This window comes from Apteryx rowi, unplaced genomic scaffold (assembly GCF_003343035.1).
Source record: "Apteryx rowi isolate R43461 unplaced genomic scaffold, aptRow1 scaffold_965, whole genome shotgun sequence".
In the NCBI taxonomy this organism is placed as follows: domain Eukaryota; kingdom Metazoa; phylum Chordata; class Aves; order Apterygiformes; family Apterygidae; genus Apteryx; species Apteryx rowi.
In genome coordinates, this window is record NW_020451277.1 from 188,587 (window position 1) to 196,416 (window position 7,830).

Sequence of the window (7,830 nt, forward strand, 5' to 3'; positions counted from 1 at the left end):
ATTCAATAAAGTCCTACAGAAAGTTGCAAACTTTTGTGGACTGCTTGGAACTTCCATTCTAGACACTCTGACCGAGGGCAAAACCTTTTTCTCTGAGAAATGTAACTGTCTAGGAAAAAGCAGTGGCCTTTAAAAACAGAAAGAAACATATAGTTAGCAGCAAACAGGCAGGAACTGTATTGGATTCCTCAACAGCATATGAACCATAGACCTCGTATCAAACAATGCATGCTAATTTCAGTGGAAGACTTTTCGTTGTCTTTAATGGAATTCAGCTCCTGGATTTTAGTTCAACACATGCAGAACTTCAAGCACATGAGCAATCCAGTTGACTTTGTGTTTCCCAGGATTTGAGCCTTAGGGTAGGAGTGGCTACTAAAATTGGGCTTCTGCCAAAGTAATAAAAAGATTTTTGAAGAAAAGTATGGGCTGAAGGATGAACAGGAAAGCATGAATCATGTAGGTAATAACCTACCTCTTTACACTTGTCATCTTTTTTATTTTTCTTCGAATGGCTCTTAAAAAAGTGTACATTATAACCCCTGAGGGATGATTTTAGTAAACAGTAAGGATCTAGTTGAAGCAAATGTGAAAGGCCTCTAGTCCATTGATTTCAATGTCATGCACAGTTGGAGAATCTTGGAATTCATAGAATCATAGAGTAAATCAGATTGGAGGGGACCACAGCAGTCCAGACACCAGCTCAAAGCGTGATAAACTATGAGCTCAAACCAAATTTCTCAGGGTCTTGAAAACCTTCAAGGGTAGAGACTGCATAACCTCTTGGAGCAACTTGTTCCAGTGCTTGACTGTCTTCATCTTGAAAATGTTTTTTATTATATCTAGTGTGAAGCTCCTTTCTTTCAATGTAGTCTGTAGTCTCTCATCCTCTCACCGTGCACCACTGTAAATAGCCTGGCTCCATCTTCTCAGTAAATTCCTCACATGTGTTGGAAGGCTGCTATCAGCCCCCCAGCCTTCTTTTTTCAAGACTGAACAAGTCCGGTTTCCTCAGCTTCCCTTCAAATGTCAAGTGCTCCAGATCCCAGAGCATCTTGATGGCCCTCTGCTGAACTTGCCCCAGTTAATCAGTCTTTCTTATTTTGGGGGACCCAAAACTGAACATGGTATTCTAGATTCACGCATGACTGATTTCATATTCTAGATTCTATTCAGTATTTGCAAGAAAAGTGTTTTGTCCTGGAAGAGAATAGGTTGCCCACAAAATTTTTTTGGTTTATGCAGAAGTCCAGAAGGCAGTCTTGACAGTGCTGTTTAATCATGCTGAGAAATCTCTCCGTATAAATAGTTAAAAATTTGCGTTGCACTTAAAATGCATTAAATACTTGACTATTATCTGGGACATGACTGTCCAGTGATTTTGAACCTTCAAGGGAAAAAGATACATGACTGCCTGTGTATAAAGTCAAAACTTATGTCTTCTTTCAAACTGGTGACCAGAAATGGCTTTTGAAAGAATAGAAATTGAATGATTTGAAGAACATGATACCTCAAAAGAGAATTGATGAAAAATGGAAAAAGAATTATATTTTGGATATCTAATTGAATCCTTTTGTTAGGTCAAAGTCAAGTATAGCCATCATAATTCAAAAATAGGGTAAGATTTTTTTTTTTTTAAATCTGGCATGACTGAAATTAGTATACAGTCCTTCATGTTAGCTTTCTTTAATTGCTACTTTGATCGTCTTGCAGCTTTTTCTATATTGTTACTGAATTAAAAAAAAGTTTTTTCACCATTATTTGCCCTTAATATTTATAATTGTATTGCGTAAAGGATTTTAATTAAAACTTTTGTCTAATAGTTGTCACTGTGTTGCTTTAACTGTTTGTGTAGTTTATAAATGATATGAAAGAGGTATTGAACAAGTATGAAGAATGAAAGAGTTCTCTATCACATGTGTTGCAAATGGCAAATACTGGAAAAGCTGACTGAGAAGGTCAGAGCCAGATTAAACGTTATATTTCTAGAAGTATCTTGTAAATCAATGTGTATTTGTATGATACACATATATGCTTAATAATATCTATATTATACAAACATGCCTATAACTTCGATCTAGCTTAATATCCAAAACTGCTGCTTTATTTGAAACCTGACTGCTTTTAGCAGTTATTCACAATGAAAATTTCATCCGTGTGAATGAGAACTGTGCTGTATTTGCAGACCAGTAACAAACGTATGTGAACATATCATCTACCCAATGAATAGCATAGATTTCAAACTATCAAATTCATAGACTTATTCTATTCCAGTTGGTAGCACAGATGTTTTTGAAAGGCACTTCATAGTTTTTCCTGTTCTACTGTGTCACACATTTTTATTTCAAAGATCTTTGTAGATCAGCTCCACATACCTTAATATCCTAGTTACCTGATATATGGCTCAATAAAATCTGAAAAGCAAATCTACCTTATTCAAGCTTTGTGCATTGGTGTGAGCACTGGCTTTGTGAAATTACTCCTACTCTTACCAGTACTAGTAGAAATTAAAATATTAGTTTGAGACTAGAGGGCTGACGTTTTCCCTGTTGAGTTCTAAACTTCCTGAGCACTTTCTGTTTTCTAGGTGCTTACAGGTCATTGAACCCACAGCTACCCCACCTTAGGGGTGAAGTTCAGCTGTTGTGCAGCTAGCCATCTTTCTCCAAACAGGATGAGTGCAGTTCACTCTTCTCAGCATCACCATCTTGAGTTACTGCTTATGCAATGTGAAGTATTGAAAACAGCTCATTAGTTAAGCAGCCTTAAAAATGTGAAAATATGTTACAAAATAAAGAGGACTCCCAGTCCTAAGGAAATGAATTAGTCTGGAGTGAGATGGAGAGGTAGCATAAAAAAGAGGAAGAGGACAATAATTTTCAGTTGTTGAGATTTTCTTACCTGTAAAACTAGTACACATTTTGAAATTAACATAACTTGTCTCATTGTTTGCAAAATTATTTTTCAGAATATCAGCTTCTCCAAGAGGTGAACAAAATTATGAGGAAACAGGATAAGATAGTTTTAGAAATGGGAACAGGGAGGGAAATGTGAATGAAGGCAGAGGTGAATTTGGAAGCAGGATATAGGGCACTGTGTCAAAATATTGAGCTGAGCAAGACAGACTTAAGGAAATGGGAGCTAGAGTATTGAAAGTATATTATATTAAGAAAGGAGCTACACTCCTCCTGAACTACAATCTCATCTCTCACAGGCTAAATGTGACCTTGAGAAAGTCTCTCTCTTTCTGCACTTGGCTTTATTTTTTCATAAGTATATAATGATAGTTAATTAGCCGTAAGTCAATGTTTATGCAGGCAAAGTAGTACAGTATTCCTAGCAACACTGCTGGAATTCTTTGACTTAAACGAGTTGAGGTGTCAAGAGAGGAAATATAAAAGGAACATTCATTATTTTTGAAGCAAACTTCAAATGACTGACTGGTTTGAAATAAAAATTTTCAGTTTATAACCTGCAGGACCTCGTCCCATATATGATGTCATATCTCTTTGGGTAAGGCTTAATACCAAAGTCAGTGAACACCATAATACAACTCTTCAAGGTCAGATCATCTTTTGCAAACAGTGGCTTTTCTTTGATAACTTTAAGACTTGTGAGAAAGGAGCCTGATTTTCAATTAATATGTAAGAAAAATATATACTCAAAAAAAAATTCAGTAGAAACATGACCTTAAATAATCATTATCCTCAATTTTTCCAAGTCTTGTAGGTTCTAAGTGTTCCCCAGAATTAGTTATAGTGGTAGTGGTATATTATCTTCACAGGTGACAGAGTATTTTTCAAGGTATTTGACCTAAATAATTTGGAATATTTTTAATTGACAGAGTAAGATCTAGGACACAACCAGTAACCTTTCTGTGGGTTTTGTAATTCAAAAAGTTTTTTTTTTTTTGTGCATAAGCTCTGTGACTACAACAGGAAAAAGGATGATTAGAGTTTCAGTAGTCTATGGTGTAATGTTATCTGACTATCTTGTAACGTTCTCAATGTCTTACACCATGACACTATAGAGAGCAAAACAGTTTTCTTGCTTCTACACTAGTATCTGTAAAGCCTTGGCAGATTTAATTCCAATTGGTATTGCATATTATTAGGAAAAGAAAATGTTCAGATAGAGGATCAGATCTTCTTGCTTCTTTGAGAACTGGGTAAATTCTTTAAACACACAGCTGATTCTCTTTGCTTGGATTTCAGAGTGTTATTTACAGGATGGTTGTGGAATCTATTGGAAACAAAACCTGTGCTTTGGAGTCCGGATCTTTCCTGGATGATGAGAGCAAATGATTGCAAACTGTCATTGCCTCTTCAGAGAAGAACAAACTGTAAGTTGAATTTTTGACCTTTTCTTCTCACTTCAGAGAAGTGGCTAAAGTGAAAGGCTTATGAAGTCTCTTAAATCCTAGCTCACATGTTGAGTCCATGGGGAGTCCACACTCCAGAAGTACTTCCAACCCATAGATACTGTCTAACAAGGAAAAGGTGTCAGAGTCCATATGGCTTTTATTTCTTCTGAACTAGCAGAGACACATGGCCAATTATCACCTGCAGCTTACCTCACAGGATTCTTTCGTGAGCAGGACTCTTCAAGAACGAAGCAAAATTTGTCTTCCACCCACCTCCAACACCACTGTTAAGCCATTTCCAGAGGGAAAAGCTCCAGCTTTCCTCCCACAAGCGCAAGTGGATAATATGTTAATCTGTCAAAGAAGATCACGCATTTTGCCTTCCCTCTCCCAAGAGGAGCCTCTGCACTTTTTTCAGGTTATAAATTCCCCTATTAAGTCTCAAAGGAAGAGAAACTCAGAGTAATCACTCTGCATGTCCAAAAAGTGATGTCCCCCCAAAATGTCCCAAATAGCAAAGCATTAATTCCATTCTTATATCAAAAGGTGATTGTAAACAGTGATAAAAGAGGATTACAGATTAAATAATGTGAGGGGAGCAAAATAATTGCCAACCAGCATTTGGCACTTGGAAAATACTTTTTCAAAAGGAGATGATATTAGTAATAGCTGAGATAAAAAATATCCTCTGAGTCTTGGATTCGTTTAATTATTTTTCTTTGTTTTTTTCTAAAAGAGCCTAAATTTGAATAAGTCTATTATCTGAGCTGGGGGATAAGATTCTTTAATATACTGTGGTAGTACTGTGTTAGCTCCTAAACCTATTGCTCCAGGACCATATTTGCATGCAAAATTGATGTCACTTTTTTTTTTCCATTTGTCTGTAGATTATTCATTTTGCTTATCTCACACTGTAAATTGTCCATGTTGCAAGAGTCATCCCTTTTAGCCTGGCTTACAGTCCTAAATTTATCTTCCTCCCACAGAAATCTGGCATTCACACTTTTTTAAAATTCAGAATTTTTTTACATCAGAAATGAAGAATTATGAAGCTGAGATGATTTTTTCCCTTTTTTAAAGAAAAAGATTTGTAAATGAAAGAATTAAAGCATCCATCATTTCAATACTTCCTCCCTGTTATTTCTTATAAGTCCCATATTTCAACTTTGACAGGATGAGAATTATGTGGGATATGTGCTGTGTCCTTTTTTTTGTAAGGAAAGCATGTATAAATTCTGAGAAATGGGTAGGCATAGAATGTAAATATGGGGTATGTCAATATTATAGCTTCACTTAATAAAATTATTTTAACTAAGCAGAGATATAGTGGTGGTATAATTTTTCTTCATTGTGCTTTTGTAATGACTTTACAGTAGTCTGATTTTCAGGATTTTTGAATTAGTGCTGGATTTAAAAAAAATCTTCGCGTTCAAGCAGTGGTTGTGTCCTGGTAGTGTTGGCCGTATTTACTAACTAGTGGAGGAGACCCACTAGACCCTACTCTTTGTTGGATCATATTAGGAGAACAGTAAGATATGCTTCTTTCATATTCGGTTTGTAAAGCAAGAATCTTTGCATCATGCCAGCTAAAGTGTCTGTAGAGTCACAACCTAAGAAGGCATACATCTAGTGGAATACAAGACAGTGTAGTAGTAACGTACTATTTCTTTAGCCTGGCAACTGCAATGCAGATCCAGCACATACTGCAAAATTTAAAGTTTTGCTGAAAATTCTGGTGATTCCTTTAGTATTCTATGGACAATCACATTGTGCATTCTTGGTTTATTTAATGCTGACCTTCAATTCTTCTTGTTTTTTTATGAAGAATAATTGTAAGCAGTAGATGGGAAGAGTTACAGTACACTTTCTGGACAGAAGGTGTACACAAAAACTGTCAAGATTATTCTAGATGGCTATGTGAGAAACTGGATCTCTCATTTTCTGGAATATGACCATGGAGTAGTCAGCCCATTTCTAGAAATAACAAAATACTTTGCTTGAACTGACCAATTTATTCCAATTTATACTAAATTCTCCTTAGAGCATTCCAGTTCTACTATCTGTCCCTTATGCTCTGGATTGTATTTTAATCTGTATGTTCCCTTAAACAAACAGTCACTTGAGAAAAGAGAGATGGAACATTTATAAAATATCTCTGAGAAGAAGAGGGAAAGTTCAATTAAAGTGTTAACTTTAGTGTTACCTATGGTAACAGCAAGAAGAAAAGGCTCATGTAGGGGATTGGCTTTATTACTTTCCTCAAATTTATTATTTTTACTAAGTCTCAGAAAACTGATTTCAAACTGAAATGATGAAATAATTGTCTTATATTAGACAATAGAGGTATAACAATATACTGTGAATTAAGACAAATGAACTTCATGAATCAAGTTACTTGAGCTCAGATTCAGAAGTGAATATACATCCTGCTCTTCCTTTACATCTTCTCTTACAGTGTTTACTGTACTTCCTTATTTCTCACTTATCACAACTTGTTATAACATAGCTAACAATTTCTTTTGTGTATCGACCTTATGTCTTGTTCTGATTATAAAGAGGCTTCTATCCCCCATGCTGAACATGACACAGTGTAGTCACATGATATAGAAGCAGCTCAGTGCTTGACAGGAGTAAAAACATATATACCAGAGGAATTTATTTTCCAATATGAAGAAATTCTGTATGACTATTTTGATCTTGCATGAGACTTGTGAAGTACTGAAGTCAAGTCAGGTTCTGAAGAGATTATAATTTACTCCTGACTTTTGATATTTTTGATTTATGGGTCAATACCTCTCCATGCAAATGATAGTTGAACAATTCCATGTTTGGGTGGATACATTCCAAATTTATCATTTTCTCACTCTCTTCCTTCTTGCTGGAAGCTGCAATGGATGGACTTAGTGTAGATTTCAAACCTGCCAACACCCAAATGTGTGACATCAGTTCTCAATACATGGAAAAGAGCTAAGTTGAGGGACATGGTAATATATAGCAGGGGAAGTTATGCAGAAAATATTTTGTGCAAATCAGAAAACTTTTCTGTAAACTCCATTTTGAAATTGAGCAATTCTATGGTTATCAAGGTGTTAGAAAACAGCAGAACAGGTATTTGAACTTCACAAATCTCCCGTGTAGTGGAATATTGTTTTTTCAGAGGACTATCTGTGCTTACACTGCAGACAGTTTTATGGGCCATTTAAACCATGAAACTGAAAGTTATTAAAAATATTTATAGTTCCAAGATTTGAATTAAGGAATTCCATGTTTTGAAAATTCACACTGTTGTTATAAAGCAACCTCGCCCAGCAGCCTGGCTAGATCCAGATTGCATCAATTAAACTGGAAAACGCAGCTTGTTTCAACATATGCTCAGACTTCTCTTTGCAGCTAGCCAGTTATGTGCTACCTTGACAGGAATCATGACACAATTCTGCTCTGCTGCTTTAGTCCAGCTGTTGTGGACC